At 39.6% G+C, this 19,151-nt stretch overlaps 1 long non-coding RNA gene across 2 annotated transcripts in view; it reads right to left on the bottom strand.

Annotated features, from left to right (window-relative positions):
* Positions 1 to 1,415: 1,415 nt before the first annotated feature.
* The window catches only part of LOC122552889, a 30,327-nt gene continuing 12,591 nt past the window's right edge, over positions 1,416 to 19,151 (bottom strand). The window contains exons 1-3 of one of the 2 annotated variants that reach the window (XR_006312540.1): positions 18,865 to 19,012; positions 6,419 to 6,519; positions 1,416 to 1,978 (exon numbers count right to left, since the gene is read on the bottom strand). This is a non-coding gene — a long non-coding RNA (uncharacterized LOC122552889). Of the gene's footprint in view, positions 1,979 to 6,418; positions 6,520 to 18,864; positions 19,013 to 19,151 lie in introns of those variants that run through there. The other variant, XR_006312541.1, reaches the window with a different exon arrangement.

Below are 19,151 nucleotides of genomic sequence, written 5' to 3'. Positions count from 1 at the left end.
CAGGTGCAGAGAGAGAGGGCACACCGGCATAGAGTTTATAGCTGAGAGATCAAAGATGCCCTCTTTCACTGCACTGATGAAAGAATGTCGCTCCAAATTTCAAATAAATCTTTAGGACTATAATCTGGTGTAATGTGATTTTGGGCTTTGCCCACCCCAGTCCAACACCAGCAGCTCCACATCATCACGTTCTGGAGTTAATCAGAGCAGGGGGAAAGGTGGCAGGCTTGCTATCTGCCATCTTCCTGCCCAATCATATAACCATCTGCCTCTAACTTTGAGGGAAAATGTATAAAACACTCACAGTCATGTCAGTCTGTCACAAAATAGAAAGTCTTTTTGATGCACATTAAATTATTCTTAATGTCTGAATCAAAATTGTAAAGTAACGGATTATTATGGAAAGAACTTTTATGTTGCTTAAAAATTGCTTTTATTATCTTAGTAAATACAAAGTCAAGACCAGAAAAGTTACGAATACTTGAACTAGACTTCCATTCCCACAAAGGAGCATAACAACTACCCTTGTGGCTCATCAATCTGAGAGTGATTAAAAGAATGAGAGTGTTAAACTGGCACATATGTTCTCAATATGTTTAAATTCCTTATGGAGTATTGGCTGGTTGTAACAGTATAGATGCAAACCAAGATTCAGGGAAAGCTCTGAGCCGGGCTGTTTTCCCCACTATTAATCAACTCATAGAATGTGTACAGCATGAAATAAGATCCTTTAGCCCCTGGTTCTATACTGCTTATCAAGTATTTATCTTTTCTACTTGCTTTTTCCAACACTTGGCCCATGGCCTTGTAGATATTTTTCATCAACCTGTTCAGAATTGTTACGACACACCTCGGCAGCAGGTGGGACTTGAACCCAGGCCTCTTATTCAGAGATAGGGCACTACCACTACACCACAAGAACCCTCCCATTGTCTTGTATGCAATGACATTTCAACTGCTCATCTAAATATTTCTTAAATGTCTTGAGGGTTCCTGCTTCTACCATCCTTTAGGCAGTGAATTCCAGATATCCACCACACTCTAGGTGAAGATATTTTTCCTCAAATCTCCTCTAAACGTTCTGCTCCTTACCTTAAAACGGTGCCCCCTGGTTATTCATCCCTCTTTTAAAGGCTAAAGTTTCTCCCTATCTACCCTGTCTATGCCTGTCAAAACTCTGGACATCTCAATCAGCCTTCTCTGCTTCAAGGTAAACAACCCCAGTCTATCTAGTTTCCCCTCATAGCTGAATCACCCCAATCTAGGAAGCATCTTGTTGAATGTTCTCTGCACCTTCTCGAGTGCAAATGTTCCAAGTTTTTTTTAAAACACTTTTATCTATAACTGGTATCAACTTTGTGAGGCATTAGATCTTGTTACAAACGTGTGTAGATTCATTTTCTTGTGCTGGGTAATAATGGATATAAAAGTAAACGTCTTGTTTTTTTTTTCTAAATGTCCAAATGTAGAATAGAAAAATACACTGACCATCATTGTAACATGGTCTGCAGAAGCTAAATACTTTCTGTGTTGTAATGTGGTGTACACAATTGTCATAGGTAGCATGAACAATGCAAAGCTGAATGTAATATTTCTATAACAGCACTAATGTTAAGACTGTGTTAAGGTAATAAGGTAGAAATCTAAGTTTGTATGCTGCTTCACTTTTTAAAATTGCTTTGTGTTTTAGCCCTATTAACTGGCAATGAAAATAAGTTCATTCATTTTGAATCAGAAATCACAAAGGAGATATTTGTAATCAAATGAAAAGGGGAATAATGTGTGTAAAAAAAGAGCAACACAGATATCATGTTGTTTACTTTAATTTAGCTTTAATTCCACCGTATAAAAATTTAAGGGGAATTCTGGAATTGAAAACAAATTAACAATTGATATCATGTTGTGTGGGTTTAGTGTATGAATGCTTTATGGCTTCACATGAAAATCCCTTGTTTGCCATCATAGTGTAAGCGCTGACCTGTGTAAAATAAACAGTTCAATGACATATGTACACTGATATCAAACAATGTTACTTCAAAGTTTAAGTGAGAGGTGAGAGCAAACCATGACAAATGAGAAATGAGACACTTCTCAACTAAGATTGTGACTCCATCTTCCTAATAACATTTTCTGTGCTCTCATATTAAACTGAAATTATATACAAATGACTCAGACTCCACTCATTGCACATACACACAGAATGACTGTAGAGTTCCAGTGTAAGTATAGCTTATTCTGGTTGATTGGCTGATCTAATTGGGTGGTCAGCACAACATGACTTAAGAAACAAGCAATTTGTACCCTGAGGTGGGCCATTTTAGATGCGGGTGTTCAGTACTGCTCACAGCATCTTGTTTTCTTGGTAGGAGCTAGGCATCCCGTCGTCATTCATTTATGAATCTGTCTCAATAATACTTGGCTCAGGGTTCCTGTGTTTCTATTGCCTCAGGCTTTTGGGTACATTTAGGGCTAGAAAAAGTGAATTCTTTTCAGCGATTTCTCCAAATGGCAAAAATGAATGTTTATTACCACTTAGCAGTTGCCTCAATAATGAAAAAACTGTTGCTTGTTATTGCTCATTGGATTCATATAATACATCTGTAATAACATTTTCTGTTTGCTATTCATACTCGATTGTAACATAACAAAAATAATTTGGCACCTACTGAATTAAGAAAAGCATTGCACAATTATAAAATGGAAATCAATGACTTTTATATAATTTAGAGTTTCAATATGATTGCTCATATATAATTTTAATACTCTCTAAACATTTTAATTCAAAATTTAATCAAAATAATTTTAACCATCTAAAAAACATGTTAGTTGCTTATTCAAGATTTAACAAATCATGTGAGTATACTTTCATGAAAAGAATACAAAAAAACTTGCAGACATGGAATATGTTTTTTTCAGGATTTCCCAAAACTACTTTTGTTTATAGAATCTCTAGTGTGGAATCAGGCCATTTGGCCCAACAAGTCCACACTGACTCTCCAAAAAGCATCCCACCCAGACGCCCTGCACCTGCACCCTCCAACCCCGCCATCCCCAGCCCCTCACCACCAGCACCATCTCTATAAGCCCGCATTTCTCAGGGCTAATCCACCCAACCTACACATTCTTGGTCACTATGGGCAATTTAGCATGGCCAATCCACATAATCTGCAAATCTTTGGACGTGACCACCAATTAATTACTTTTGAAGTGTTGTCATTGTTATTGCGGCAGCTACTCCGTATACGGCAAGATCCCATCATCAGTAAGACTTGTTGGGCCAAAGGGCCTGTTTCCACACTGTAGGGAATCTAATCTAATGAAATGAGGGAGTTGTGGGGGGGGGGGGGGGGGTGCGGTGGTTCTTGTCATGTGGGGTGCAGTGACTGAGAGATGCAGGGAATGAAAGTGACAACCCCTGCACTTGTTTCCAACATCTTCCTCTGTACCCCCTGTCAAACTTTCCCTGAGCATTCCTCTTTCTCAAAATCTTCCTTGATCCGGGGCCTTGGGTGGTCTTGTCCTGGAAGCAGCTACTGCTTCCCCAGTGGCACTGCTGAGTACAGAGGAGCTATTGGCCACTGATTAACTGGTAGTTCCTGAAGAGAGGGACTTTGAATGCTGCTCTGTTAAGTTTGTGAGTGGTATACAAGAGTTTCTTGCAAAGATTACGGCAGGTTTGTGCTGGCTTGCAAGATGGCAGATAAGACTCTATCCCCAATTTGTTTTTCTAATGTTAATTGGGATGCATCAGGAGAACTCCACTGCTTTCTTTATAAACTGTCCAAATTGATCTTTTACTCCCACCAAAACAGGCAGTGTGGACCTTGGCTTAATGTCTCACCTGAAAGACAGTATCTCTGGCAACACTGCACTTCCTGTTCAGATTATGTCGACAAGGCCTGCAGTGGGACTTGAACCCTCCACATTCTATTTCAAAGGTGAGAGAGCAACCACTGAATCAAGCTGACAGAAACATTACTTATCAATGCAGTGTGGTTTGCTGATAAAGAAATGTGAAAGGAATAGATTTGGCAATATTGGATTGCATTAGTCAAGCTCAGAAAGAAAGTATGTTGCATTGGCTAGCAACAAAATGTGTTTTTTTTCCACCAAACCACAGATGAGTGGGAGCAACTGCATCTTTACCATAATCGTAATATCTTCTGTTATTTTCAAGCTCTGTCTGTGAATTAATGCAACATTCACCTTTCCTGTTGGGAATCTTTTCCATATTTTGTAATTCTTTGAGGTGAAAATTAATCTCCGAATCTCTGACCTCGCTTGATCCTACTTGATGTTTTACAGTCCTCTGATCATGGCCTGCTTAAATCATTATTTATCTAAACATTTTAAAGAACTGTATCATATCAATCTTTAGTTTTCCTTCAGCAAAAACAAAGTTTGCACTGTTAGTGTAATTTCATAACTTTTAATCCTAAACTCTTCTGTTGTTCTTCCAAATTTCTATTCAGCTGATTGGTCAGTTTTCACAGGTATAATACCAAAACTGTACCTTTTAACATGTGAGGATATGATCAATTCAGATCAGAATTATTACTATCTGTAAATTTGATTCATGAATCAATTCACTCACTCCTTTTCAATTTAAATCACAGAATCCCTATAGTGTGGAAGCAGGCAATTTGGCCTATTGAGTGCATGCCAGCTCTCTAACCAGCATCCCACCCATCACTTTACATTCCCCATGGCAGTTCGTCTAGGCTGTACAGCTTTCGACTATGGCAAGAACTCAGAGCAGACTCAGAGGAACTCAGTGGAAACTCATGTAGATACAGGGAGAACGTGCAAACTCCACACATACAGTCACCCAGAGGTGGAATTGAACCCAGGTCCCTAGCACTGTAAAGCAGCAGTGCTAACTACTGAGCCACTGTGCCACCCAAAATGTTATAATATCTTATTCTGAAGTTATTCCCACTTAAGTCTCCTCAGAAAACACATGTAAGTATTGAAGTCATGATTCCCACCCGAATGTATAAGTGTCTATTTGCTCACTGAGCTGGCAGGTTTGGTTCCAGACATTTCATCACCATGCTAGGCAACATCATCAGTGAGTCTCCGGGAAAGCGCTGGTGTTCTGTCCCACTTTCTATTTATGTGTCTTGGTCTGTTAAGGTGGGTGATATCATTTCTGGTTCTTTTTCTCAGAGGTTGGTAAGTGGGGTCCAAATCAATGTGTTCATTGACAGAGTTCTGGTTTGAATGCCAGGCCTCTAGAAATTCCCGTGTGTGTCTCTGTTTAGCCTGTTTAGCACATACAGACCAGATATTTAACTACAGAAGCAATCATTGCAAGACCCACAAATGGAGCTGCATCAGAACATTATCTTAATGGGCTACAACATACTGCAGCAACCAGGAACTAGGAGCAACAGAAGAAAAATGCCTAAAGCATATTCAGGAAGAACAGTTACCCGATAAACACAGTCTACCAATTCTTAAACAACAAACTCAAACAAGTATGCACAACACGCCCTGAAACTCTAGCCACACTAAAGTACATCGAAGACATCTCAGAGATGACTACCAGACTTCTCTGAACCCTTGGCATCATGATAGCCGACAAACCTACCAACACACTGAAACAGCTACTGATGAACCTAAAGGATCCTATACCAACAAACAGCCAAACGAATGTCATTTACAAAATACCCTGCAGGGACTGTAACAAAGACTACATCGGGCAGACAGACAGAAAACTAGCCACCAGGATACACGAACACCAAATGGCCACCAAAAAACATGACCGACTATCACTACTGTCTTTATATACGAATGAAGAAGGACATGACTTTGAGAAAACTAGGACAGGCTAAACAGAGACTTGCACAGGAATTCCTAGAGGCCTGGCATTCAAACCAGAAGTCCATCAATAAACACATCGATTTGGACCCCATTTACCAACCTCTGAGAAAAAGAACCAGAAATGATATCACCCACCTCCAGAGACCAAGACTCTTAAATAGAAAGTGGGACAGAATGCCAGCGCTTCACCGGAGGTTCACTGATGATGTTACCTAGTATGGTGATGAAACGTCTGAAAACAAGCTCAGTGAGCAAACTTACAACCTGAAACTCAATCTGAGCTTCAAATCTTTTCAAAAATCTCAAAAAAGTGTTTATATTTATCCACGTGAAAATGCAATTTAATCCATTCACTTAAATTGATCCAAATATTTTCAATTGCTATCAAAACCGTCAAGGTAACCTTGTTCATGAATTAATGTGAAAAGCTAATCTAAAAACATATTTCCGACATTGTTGGTGTTCTAATTACTTCAGATGTCATTGTCTCAAATATTATTTCACTTGTAGAAAACTTCTATATGGCTTTTAACTGTTAACTTTTATATGCCAGTAAACACTGTCCAAGAGTTGAAATATAAAATCAATTGACCTTGGATTGTAACAAGGACTCTGATTTTCTCCATCTTGTTGTAAGTCTGCTGAACTGTAGAATTCTTCGGGAATAATGAGAAATAACAAACTCTACAGGATCTGTGAAAACAAGATGCCAACATTTTTCTATTATATCTGACAATGGCTTTTACCGTCATGAAAAATAACTCAAATGGCTACACCAAATGAGCTGCAGAAACCTGATGTGCAAGACCAAGTGCTGTGGGCATTCATCTGGAACAGGAATACACAACCATTTGGCAGCAGTTGCAGTCGTAAACCTAACTGCAGACCACATTATTAACTTAAAAGGGAAATAAACCACAATAGCTAAATGATTACTTCCATGATATTGTTAGTCTTTTCTGTCTTTTTAATTATTTTCAATGTTTCTTTTGAGGCCTTAATCCTCAGGCCACAGCACTTGATTCTCCTTTATTTAGGTCAAATATTTTTCATATCAGGATTTGTGAGAGAATTTATTGTGTGTTTACAGGTTCTGACAATGATTTTGTTACTTAAATGAGGATGATTCATTTAAGTATGCCATTAGATAATGAGCTACATTTTTTGGCAATTGCCCCAAGGAGGGTTGGATGGAGCTTCAAACTATTGTCTCAATATCATCATGTCTCCATACTTGGTTTCTTCCATTGGTCTCATTAAATCTGCAGGCCAAGCTACCAATAGGATCTCTAATAGGGATTGTGAGCAGGATAAAGGCAAAAATATATTATTAGACAGGATGCGATAAATGGTGTTCCCTGAGATCTAGGCCGATCGGTTCGGACTGTATATATGTCAACGATTCAGATGAAGAATAGAAAGTTCCAAGTAAAAGTTTGCAAATAGTACTCAATTAAGGGACACTGTACAGTGAAGCACTAAGTTACAAAGGATGGCAGGCAGATTACACATTGGGCATAAGTGAGGACTGCAGATGCTGGAGATCAGAGTCAAAATTAGAGTGGTGCTGGAAAAGCACAGCAGGTCAGGCAGCATCCGAGAAGCAGGAAAATCGAAGTTTCGGGCAAAAGCCCTTCATCAGGATTACATGTTGGGCACAATTATTGCAAATGTAACTTAGTGTAGAGAAAGGTGAGGTGATCTATTTTTAATCCAAGCCGAACCAATCACAAAACAATATTATAAATGTGACAGGCTAGAAATTCTGGAGGAGCAAAGGATTCCTGATGACCATATTCACCAACCTCCAAAACTTACAGAATATTTAAAAATATAATCAAAAAATACTATTGGATTCATGTCCTTTATCCAGTAGAGGCTGGATAGCAAAGAGGAGAAAGAGCTCCTTCGGTTGTATTTGGTCATATCCTACTTTGTGTTCAGTTTTTGACATCAGATGTCTAGGGGGGTACATTGGCCTTAACGTAGTTCAGCACAACTTCACCAGCATTATACCAGGTCTTCTACCCACCACTGCTAACTTCTCAAGTTACATGTTCCTCCTGATGGCAACTCCCACCTTTATTGGGGTCTGCCAACCAAGCAGAAACCGAGGATTTATCTGACTCAGCAGCCCCATGGTTCCTCATGTTCCCCATGAATCCCAATAGTAGCCCTTGTTCCCAAAGGTGATGCCAGCTTTAGGCAGCTGCTGGCTCATGTCATGTGACCTGCAGCTTTCAGAGGGTGGGCACTTCCCCCTTACGGTGGCAGAAATCTCACCCTGAGCCTATTAATGGTTATATAGCAAGAAAATTCGTGTGGGTCAGATTGGCAAAGCAGAGGTGGACTCCCCTCTGTATTTTTAAGCCAGCAGGGTTGAAGTGGTGGGTGGGGGAGACAGACAGACGTAATTTTGTGTAAAATTCTATCCAAGTGGGAAAAGACAATTAAACATCAGATGTACCTTTCAGAAATCAAACTAGGGAGCACATTTTCATGCAGGGGTGTGAGAATGTCAATTTGCACCCCCATAGACTAACAGATACTGAATCATAGGAAATGTTGGAAAGAGGATTTAAAGAGAGGGGAACGATTCATAAGGAAATTAAGGGGCAACTTTTTCATGTAGAGGGTGGTGTGTGTATGGAATGAGCTGCCAGAGGAAGTGGTGGAGGCTAGTACAATTCCAACGTTTAAAAGGTATCTGGATGGGTATATGAATAGGAAAGGTTTAACGGGGTATCAGCCAAATGCTGGTGAATGGGACTTGATTAATTTAGGATATCTGGTCAGCATGGGCGAGTTGGACTGAAAGATGTGTTTCTGTACTGTACATCTCTATGACTTTAAGTTAAGGCAACACAAGACCTAGAAAAACGTCAGGCCTGAGATTAGCTGTGATCTAATGAACTGCCAGAACAAGCTGGAGAAGATGATCGGCTTACTCCTGTTCCTCTGATCATGCCGATAAACCTCTTATCCTGATTTCCTCATGTTTCCACAGTTACTCTATCCACCTTGGATTGTGAAAATGTAGTCCAAAATGTGAAACATATTTGAACGAGTTGGATCGATATAAATCAATAAACATAAAATGTTTTATACAGAGCAGTAAGAGAAGGCTAATAAAAAATCACAATAATTAAAATGGACAGAAAACAGAATAATGAAAGTAATGATTTCTCCACTGAGGATTAGTCAGTTGTAAAGCTGAGCTTACGTTATTTAATATTGCTGATGAAGTATAGTTTGTTAAGGAAGCACAACTCTGTTGTGAACACCTGCACATGATGACTTGCTGCAATTTCTTAATGATGCATCCCAGAGATTGCAACATGGGCAGTGATCTCCTAGTCTTTTTTTATTTTCCTCACCTTCTCATATTGTAGAGTTATGCTTAAGATTTTTAAAGTCTCGAGGCCTCATTTCTAAATGGATGCCTATTAAACCAGACTCCCTTAATTCAATTAATATAGGTGCTGATGAAAAGTATAGTATGTACGTTTAATAAAATGTTCTAATGCAAGCAATTTAAGACTGAGATGAGGAGGAATTTTTTTTAGAGGATTGTGAATCTTTAGAACTCCTTGCCATAGAAAGATGTGAAGGCAGATTCCCTGTGTTATTTAAGGCTGAATTAGATAGATTCTTAATCAATTGGGGAATCAAGGATTATGGGGAGAGTACAGGAAAATTGACATGAGGTGTGTTGAATCAACCATGACCCTGTTTATGATTAGATTAGATTAGATTCCCTACAATGTGGAAACAGGCCCTTCGGCCCAACCAGTCCACACCGACCCTCCGGAGAGTAACCCACCCAGACCCATTTCCCTCTGACTAATGCACCTAACACTATGGACAATTTAGCATGGCCAATTCACCTGACCTGCACATCTTTGGATTGTAATGATGGAGCAGTATTGAGGCAGCCAAATAGCCTTCTCCTGTTTCTGTTTTTTATAGTCTTATAGAGAACAAAATAAAACAGCTTTTCTTTCAGGTTTCAAGTTCCCATAAATGCAGTTATTAACAATTGAATCAAACCATTATGCTAGCTACACAGATTTCACCCAGCATGTTAAATGTTATCTTAATATATTTTGTGTTTAACAGTAATAGAGAGAAGTAAACACAAAAATTCACATGCGTATGCTATTGCTATTTCAATGAAGAATATTAATGTTGCTTCTTTTTAAGAACAGGACCCCCAAAGTGGAAGCCATTTCAAAACAATTTGCAATGTACAGCCTTTTTGAGATAACCTGTACTTGTTGATGTTTCTCAAATATCAAGAACAATATTCAAAATCAAATGAATGCCAAGAATTGTATTCTGTACAATAAAAGCATAAAACAATGTCTACTCGTGGGTAAAAATTGATATTCTGGAATCTACCTTGGAAATAGCTCTCTCTGTCCTGAATTCTGAAATCACAATCTAGAAGTGAATAGCTTGTTATATAAAAATGATTTTTTTGTGGCATTTAGATACTTCTTGTTCTCATCTTTTCATACCTGGGATAGCTTTAAATTTCTATTCCTTGAATGTTAACATTTTAAGTGGTGTCAGCTTTCACCTCCTTTTTCTTGTTCTGAAACATTAAGATTGCTAATACTTTGACCTCGTTATCAGTGTTGAAGTAACAGAGCTCATGTATACGTTGCAAAAAAGTTATCATTTAAAAACCTGGCAAATTAAAGATTCTTGCCATCCAGATCCGGTATCCATTAGGTCTGGACATATCACATTAACTGGCTCATTATCTGCTTGAAACCATATGTGCTTGGATTTGGGTGGGTCACTGATGATTTCCTAAGGTGGCTTGCCTAATTATTACAATTGTGTTATCTCATTCACAGGGTCAGCTATAGATAACAGTGCTATAACCTTAGAAAATGGGTGTAAAATACTCCAACAATGATGAGCTGGGGAATCTGCTGCTTCTGCCTTCTAAAGATGTGTTGATCGTAATAAAGTAATTATCCACTAAACAGTTTAAAAGAAATTGCCATTCTCCAGTTCAAAGAAATTCCCTACTTATCCTGGTACAGCCTATTGTAGCATAGTTCGTTGCAAAGTCCATGTTAGTCAATGGAGACATGGGAGTGTCTTGTTGAGACGGTGGGAGGCTTGCCTGCTAGCTGCAGGACTGACGAGCTGTGTGTCATGTTTTCTCATCAATTCACTGCATTCTGTGCCACTCTGGTACTTGACTGGCCGACAGTGTGTGTGTCTTTCATGGACTCCAGGATGGATGACCCAGCTCTGTGTAGTTGCTGCCCAATAAGAGGATGGCAGCTTTTCTGTACTCTGCAGTGCCACTGGTGAGGCTGTGGCTGCTAGAAGAATGACACCTATCCAAAGCCTCAGATCAAGGAGAATGACTATGGCACAAGTGAGCAAGGGTTGGTAGAAGTTCCTGGGAAAGTGACAGAGAGTGAGTTGGGAGGAGGATTGGGGGATTGGCTCTCAAATTCTGAAAGAGGCTTTCTCCCCCTGGGAGCCACAAGCAAACATGTCAGGGAAGGCTGACTGTCAACAATGGTCCTTCCCACTAACCCATCCCCACTTCAGACATGATCAGGGGGAGAAGGTGGAAGATGATAGTGTCACCTGTTGCTCCCCACTGCCAAACTTATGATAGAGGACAGCATAAGGTCCCACTTGATATCACTAATTTCACATTATTGCTCAAAGATCCATCCCTCTCAGTGTTACTTAGATTAAAATAGTCATAACAGCTAAAATAATTACTATGTTATTTAAAAGCAAGGTTTGCAAAGTGATTTTCACCCTCAATACTTAATAATACTATGGGCTGAATTTTACCACATTTTGACGATCTGTTATTTTTCTTGGATGGGTTTACTCCATGAGGCTGTCATACCAAACGCGCTTCATCAACTATCCACTATACCCCTATGGTGTCCCCTCATCCAATGCTAGCCGAATTCTCCAACTTGAGATCACAACTGTCCAAATATCCCCCAATAGACTGGTTTGCCTGGCACCAGTTACATATTGAAAATGTTGTGTTGCACCCAGCCAAACACTGGCAATTCAGAGCTGCTCTGCACAATTGAAGGAATTTTCTTTCTGCCATGACAAACAAGGGAAAATTGGTGCCCAACTTTGCAGATAGGAGGTCCTGGTGGACAGAATGATATAGCAGAGTGCTGCCATCTTCCAAGTATTCTGCCAAAGGAGAATATGCCATCAGACCAGGCCAGCTTTGTCTGAGGTTGCCACCTGGGTAAGCCTAGTCTCCATGGTCTGGACGAATACACAACAATGCCGTAAGAATGTCAGTTATCCTCTCTGCCCTGCCAGGCAAAGTACCAATGTCGATTAACCCATACTATTTTCTTGCTGTTGTGATCACCTCCCAGCTACTGCAAATCCCCCTTCCCAACTCTACCAACCCAGCATGGACACTGTGCTTCCATCTCATTAATTCAGTACATCTCATCAGCTTTTCCCCAACCACACTAGCTCTAACAGCTAATGCATACATTCTAGGAGAGAAAATATTTTATGTGGAGTCATTGCTGACCAATGCAATCCTTTATGACACCTTCAAGTAGAATTACAGACATGTACAGCACAGAAACAGACCCTTCAGTCCAATTTGTCCAAGCCGACCAGATATTCTAACCTAATCTAGTCCCATTTGCCAGCACTTCGCCCATATCCCTCTTAACGCTTCCCATCTAGATGCCTTTTAAATGTTGTAAGTGTACCAGCCTCCACCACTTCCTCTGGCAGCTCATTCCTTACACGCCCCACCCTCTGCGTGAAAAAGTCGCCTCTTAGATCCCTTTTAAATTTTTCCCCTCCCATCCTAAATCTATGCCCCAAAGTTCTGGACTCTCCCAACCCAGGGAAAAGACCTTGTCTATTTACCCTATCCATGTGCCCCATGATTTTATAAACCTCTAAAAGGTCACCCTTCAGTCTCTGACACTCCAGGGAAAACAGCAGCAGCCTATTCAACCTCTCCCTGTAGCTCAAATCCTCCACCCCTGGCAACATTCTTGTAAATGTTTTTCTGAACTCATTCAAGTTTCACATCTTTCCGCTAGGAGGGAGACCAGAATTGCACACAATATTCCAAAAGTGGACTAACCAATGTCCTGTACTGCTACAACATGACCTCCTACACTCAATGCTCTGAACAATAAAGGAATGCATACCAAACACCTTCTTCATTATCCTATCTACCTGTGACTCTACATTCAAGGAACTATGAACCTGCACTCCAAGGACTCTTTGTTCAGCAACACTCCCCAGACTGCAGAGGGTTAACATTAATGTGTGAATAATCAGTGATATAAGACCTCATACCTGGTAGAACGGCTGAGAGATAGTTCTATCAAGTAGTCTTTTGTCCTGTTTCTCATTAGAAGACAATGCACAATAATAATTAAGGTTTACTGACAAGCAAGCCTATAGCAATGTCAATTCCAGACACAACCAAATGGCAATCAGAGTGAATGGTAACAGATGGCATCAGTGTGTAAAAAGAGAGCATGACAAAGAGCAACAATGTAGAGAAAACAATGACCAATGATTCAAAAAGCACTTGGAGCTTTGTTACAGTAAAAAACATGCAATGGAGAACAACTTACCTTTACTACAGTGTTTTGAACACAGAGAATGGAATTTTACTGGGCCCTGAATAATGAGGGCAACAGTGAGTGAATTAGGAAAATATGGTAAAAATTAACAGATTTGTCATTGGGTTTGATTTGTTGAACCAAAGCACACATAAATAGTTGTTGAAAAAGAGCCATTAACTTCTACTTAGGCTTGTGAATAATTTGTAAACCATGTCTCAGATTTTCTGCTCGCAACTGAGACAGGCCACAAGCAACAATGTAGAGAAAACAATGATCTATTAAGTGCAAAAGAGTTAGTAAAGATGCCACCAAGAGTGCAGAAATGTAATTGGAGATGGATAATATTTGATTTGAATATGAATATGAATTTTTGGACTGGAGGTTTGTGACCATTGGTGTTTCACAGAGTTTGGTGCTAGGTCCTCTTTTGTCATTTATAATAAATTATTTAGATGAGATTATAGAAGGCATGGTTAGTACGTTTGCAGATGACACCATATTGGTGGTATAGTAGATGGTGAAGAAGCTTACCTTAGAGTACAAAGACTTCTTGATCAATTGGGTCAATGGGCTGAGAGTGGCAAATAGAGGTTAATTTAGTTAAATGTGATGTACTGCATTTTGGTAAAACAAACAAGGATAGGGCTTATACAATTAAAAATAGGGCCTTGGCAGCATTGTAGAATGGAGAGACATAGGGGTTCAGATGCATAATTCTTTGAAGTTTGCAGCACATGTAGACAGGTTGATTAAGAAGGTGTTTAATATGCTTGTCTTCATTGCTCAGACCTTTGAGTATAGCAGTTGGGATGTTGAGGTTGTACAGGACATTTGAGAGCCTTTTCTGTAGTACTGTGTCCAGTTCTGGTCACCCTGTTACAGGAAGGATATTATTAAGCTGGAAAGGCTTCAGAAGAGATTTTCCAGGATGTTGTCCAAAATGGAGGATTTGAGTGGCAAGGAGATGCTGGGACTTTTTCACTGGAGCATAGGAGGTTGAGGGGTGACCGAATAAAGGTTTATAAAATCATGAAGAGCTGAATAGCAAGGATCTTCTACCTATTGCAGGAGAGTTCAAGAATAAGGGGCATATTTTTAAGGGGAAAGGAGTAATATTTTTAAAAAGACATGAGGGGCAATTCTTTTGACAGAGTATGGCTTGTGTGTGGAACAAACTGCCGGAGGAAGTAGTGGATGAGAGTACAGATACAACATTTAAAAGACATTTGGATTAGTACATGAATAAGAAATGTTTGGAGGGATATGGGCCTAGCACAGGCAGGTGGGACTGGTTTAGTTTGGGATTATGGTTGACATGGACTGATTAGACTGAAGGGCCTGTTTCCATGCTGTATGACTCTATGTCCAAGGGGGAGAAAAGATACAAATAAGATTGGGTACATTATCACACAGTTCTATAGCAAAATCTGAACAAGGTAACATAAAGTTTGCCAAAGCTATAGAGACTTGTACCTCATTGATGATCAGATATTTGAGAGCAACAACATCATGTTTACATGTGAGTAAAAGGGCATGAAAATATGACGAAAAATATGCTTAAATCTATGAGTACGTCATCAAAGGATGACCAGAATATATTTCATGTTATCCTATTCTGGAACAATATTTCAAGCAATGAAGACATCTCAGGATGATTTGCTGTTCTATGCTGGCAGATTGGTCATATGTAGCCTGCTGAGAATTGATACACCTCAGAAGTTACACCAGTGTCATATAAATGTCAGCAAGTATCTTGCCAGAGCACAAAATTCTGTTTGGTGACCAGGGTTCTCAAAATCATTGGAAGAAAAACACTTCCAAATGCAGCATGCATGCTATCCAATGTCAGGGATATCTTAATATCCATTCAGATTGTGGGAATATCAGACAATGGATCTTTTTGAACTCAGAGAGAAGACATTTCTGATAGCGGTTGACTAATGACTGCATGGTCATACACCTGTATTCCTGATTAAAGGCTTTTGCCCGTAACGTCGATTTTACTGCTCCTCGGATGCTGCCTGAACTGCTGTGCTCTTCCAGCACCACTAATCCAGAATACATCTGAAACTGTTGTCTTGTGGAGTTCCAAACCTGGACATTCAGATAATGATCCACAATTTGCCTAAGAAGGCTTCATGTAGGTCACAAAATCCAATGGGCATGTCCCTATGAGAGATATCCACACCTAACAGCGAGGCTGAAAGGTGAGTGAGAATGGTAACGGCATTATGGGAGAAGAATTATATCAACCTAGCACTGCTGAGTTCTTATTCTATATTGCTCTGGCTCCCGATGCACTTCTGATGGGAAAGAGGCTGCACAATCAACATACTGCGGTGGGGCTGTGAGGACTGCAGTTTTGTTTTATTGTAGTTGTGATGAAGTCCAACAGCATCAATGCTGGCCTTTTAACCAGCTCTCCTCCTAACAGCCAGCAGCCCCTGTGACTGTGTCCAAACATTTTGTTTCCTGTGTCAGCTCACCCTCAACCTTAGATAGAAGATTAGACCTCTGAGGTAGTTGCACAAAGCTTGAAATTTTCCTGACTCCCCTTATCTGTCTTGCAGATTAAAATCAGACCCATATTTTTGAGAGATGACTTTAAGAATAGAATGGCAAATTTGATGCAGGTCAGAATGATCAAAGGCTTTCAGTCAAGAGGATGGCATCAGGCAATGTCTTGTAACCGACCCAACTGAGGACAGGGCCAAATCTTCTTAATTTCTGGTGACTAACTAGTTTAGATGGTGGATTAACAATAAACGGCAGTTTGTACTGAGAGGCAGGAATACCATTCAGCTACTTTCCTGAGATGATAATTCCAGAGCATAGCAGGGAGGCATTAGGGACTGTAGAGCCATTCCAAGATCTGCCAAGAGATGCAGGAACACTCCAAGGCACAATCGATAGAAAGGAAGTTAGTTCATGGGCATCTGTGCAGCAGATGCTGGCGATCTAAAATAGAAACAAATGAGAAGACAGCACACACCAAATTTAGTATGTTCGAGGATCTTTTATGTGAAAGTTAGAATTGGAGCAAATGTTTATAACTTTTATAAACATTTAGTTGCAGATTTGCACTTTACCTGCATGGACCCACTTAGGAAACTCCGCTGACACCTGATCCCTACTATTCTCAGTGTCATCACAAAAGTTAAGATTTAATCAAAGTATGTAAAATCACCAAATTACCTGTCTGATGGAATCAGGATAACAGGAACCACTGACTGGGCTCCTTACTTAAGAAGAACTATTGTTTGATATAAACAGGCAGTTTCTGGTTACAGATAAACAATAGTATGAACTATCAATAAATTAATAGTTAAATATCTAATTCTAACTTTGCTTTTCAAATCCCTACACACATACCCAATCAAAAGGAAAGGGGTTTGGGTGAAGGAAAATACACAGGGGAATCTTAGTTCAAGAGCATCAGTTCACATGTGTTGGTGAGCTGGTTGTTCTTCCTTCCCAAGACCTTTCCAATCACCTTTCTGGATTCTTTCAATTCTTCACAAGATGCACAGCATGATTTGTATTCTAATTGTAAAGAGTCTCAGTTACTGCTTCAAGGCAACAGCTTATAGCAATTGGTGGGAGAAAATAACTGACTGTCTCCAGGCTTGGGTTACATTGCTGCAGAGAATTGACAGACTGATTGTTCCGGTCTGGAGACCTGCTTCTGTATCGCTCACAGGCACCAGCTGTTCAGTCACCCAGGGGCCAATCAGAGAGTTGTTGTCAGACTGATGACCTCTGGCATCCACAACTAGTCAAAATTAGCACAAACTAATCAGCAAACTGCTGTTGGCCAAATCTTACCCTGCGCACCCACCCCAGCTCTGTGCTGTTTTTTTCCCTTCTCCACCATTGCTGTCAAACTTAACAATGAGATCCAGTAATTTTTTTACAAGTCTAGCAATTCTTGGCATGGTGTTAAAAAAGTTCTTTTCCCATTTAAGTTCACAATAAAAAAAAATTGATCTTTATACATACACACAATCACAATGTTGGCCTGTATTCCTGTATCTCTTAGAATAAACAACCAGTTTATACCTCTTTTTTTAAAGGAACAGGTTAATCTCCAGTTAATTCAACTACTTGTATACATTTAAACACCAATTAATATAAAATTAACAGTGTGTGTCATCTGCAAATCACTTAAAGTTGGCAGATAATTAGTTCTGGCAGAATTCAGCCCAGTCAGTAAAGATGAAAGTCACATATGTAAAGTTGTGAATAAATTCTTGTCTCTTTACTCCTAAGTTTGGTGTAACAGTTTGAATTATTAATTTTTTTTTCAATTCAATACATATTTGACCATTTGTGAAGCTATGAAGAAACAAACCGACTCGGTCTCTTGAATTAGCAAATAGTTTGTTTCTTTTTTTGAAAAAAGTCACTTGTTTGGAAGTATAAATATTACTAAATGGTGAAGTCTATCCTGAATCCCACAACATAGACGCATATAGACATGAAAGCAAACAGAAATCAGAATGTGAAGTGAGGTAGAATTAGTAATAAGTTAAAGTCCATAATAAGTATGTTGTGCTGTTAGTCTTGAACTTGCTGGGGAGGCAGCCAAGCCAGTCGGTCATCTAACGATAGTCTCTTTTAAACTGCAATCATTCCTTTTCCAGAGTGGGTGCTGTGATACTTGAAATTCCTCTTACGTGGTTTAATTCTCTATCCCTGTGATGTTTTCCAACTTGTAATAGTGACATGTTCAGAGCTTTTTAACACAAATATGCTGAAACAGACATCTGCTCTCTATCCCACGTGGAGGTTGTCTTAATGTTATTGCCTTCTGTAGTCCACACACAAATTTTTAACTATAGCGTTTCACAAGGGAAGAGTTTTGATTATTTGATAGCTGACTCTTAGAACATCATGGATAAAACCCATATTAGCAAAGGAGCTTCAATCTTTCATTATCAAAGCTATCAAGATGCCATCAAAATGGTGAGGCCCTCTTAACTGTTTAATACCTAAAGGATTTTGGTAAGGTTCCTTTAGTCTCTGGACATTTCTCTTGTTTATTGTCAGTTCCAACATTTTAATGCAAACCAGTTCCTTAAATGTTGTTTAGGCGTCCATTTTGAAATTCTTTGTAATCCTTGCAGCTTTTATGTCAGATGGCTATTGCAGCCATTTTAAAGCAGAGTGACTTGGCTCATTTAAGATGCCATGCAAATGTTCTGGGTAATAAATCAGCTGACGGAATTAAAGATTAATAGTCCATAGAATGCAACATCATGACAACATGTATTTCAGTTGTGTAAAATGAGACTTTCCTCAAGAGATGACAAGGAACAGAGTACATCATCGAAAATATTTCATTCAGTTATTTTTCTTCAGTAAGCAATCATGGGGTGAAATGATACAACAGAGAATCAGAGTCAATTCTCACCTTTTGCCTGCAGATGATGTTAGGAAGGTGGAACAACAAAGATTCGCGTCTTGAACTCTAGAGTTGACATTTAGGAATGGAGAGAAAGTGAGGACTGCAGATGCTAGAGATCAGAGCTGAAAATGTGTTGCTGGAAAAGCGCAGGTCAGGCAGCATCCAAGGAGCAGGAGAATCGACGTTTCGGGCATGAGCCCTTCTTCAGGAATGAGGAAAGTGTGTCCAGCAGCCTAAGATAAAAGGTAGGAAGGAGGGACTTGGGGGAGGGGCGTTGGAAATGCGATAGGTGG

The sequence above is a fragment of the Chiloscyllium plagiosum genome, chromosome 9 (genome assembly GCF_004010195.1).
Source record: "Chiloscyllium plagiosum isolate BGI_BamShark_2017 chromosome 9, ASM401019v2, whole genome shotgun sequence".
In the NCBI taxonomy this organism is placed as follows: Eukaryota; Metazoa; Chordata; class Chondrichthyes; order Orectolobiformes; family Hemiscylliidae; genus Chiloscyllium; species Chiloscyllium plagiosum.
Note: the sequence above shows the minus strand (reverse complement) of the source record. Positions and strands in the feature narration are given on the sequence as shown.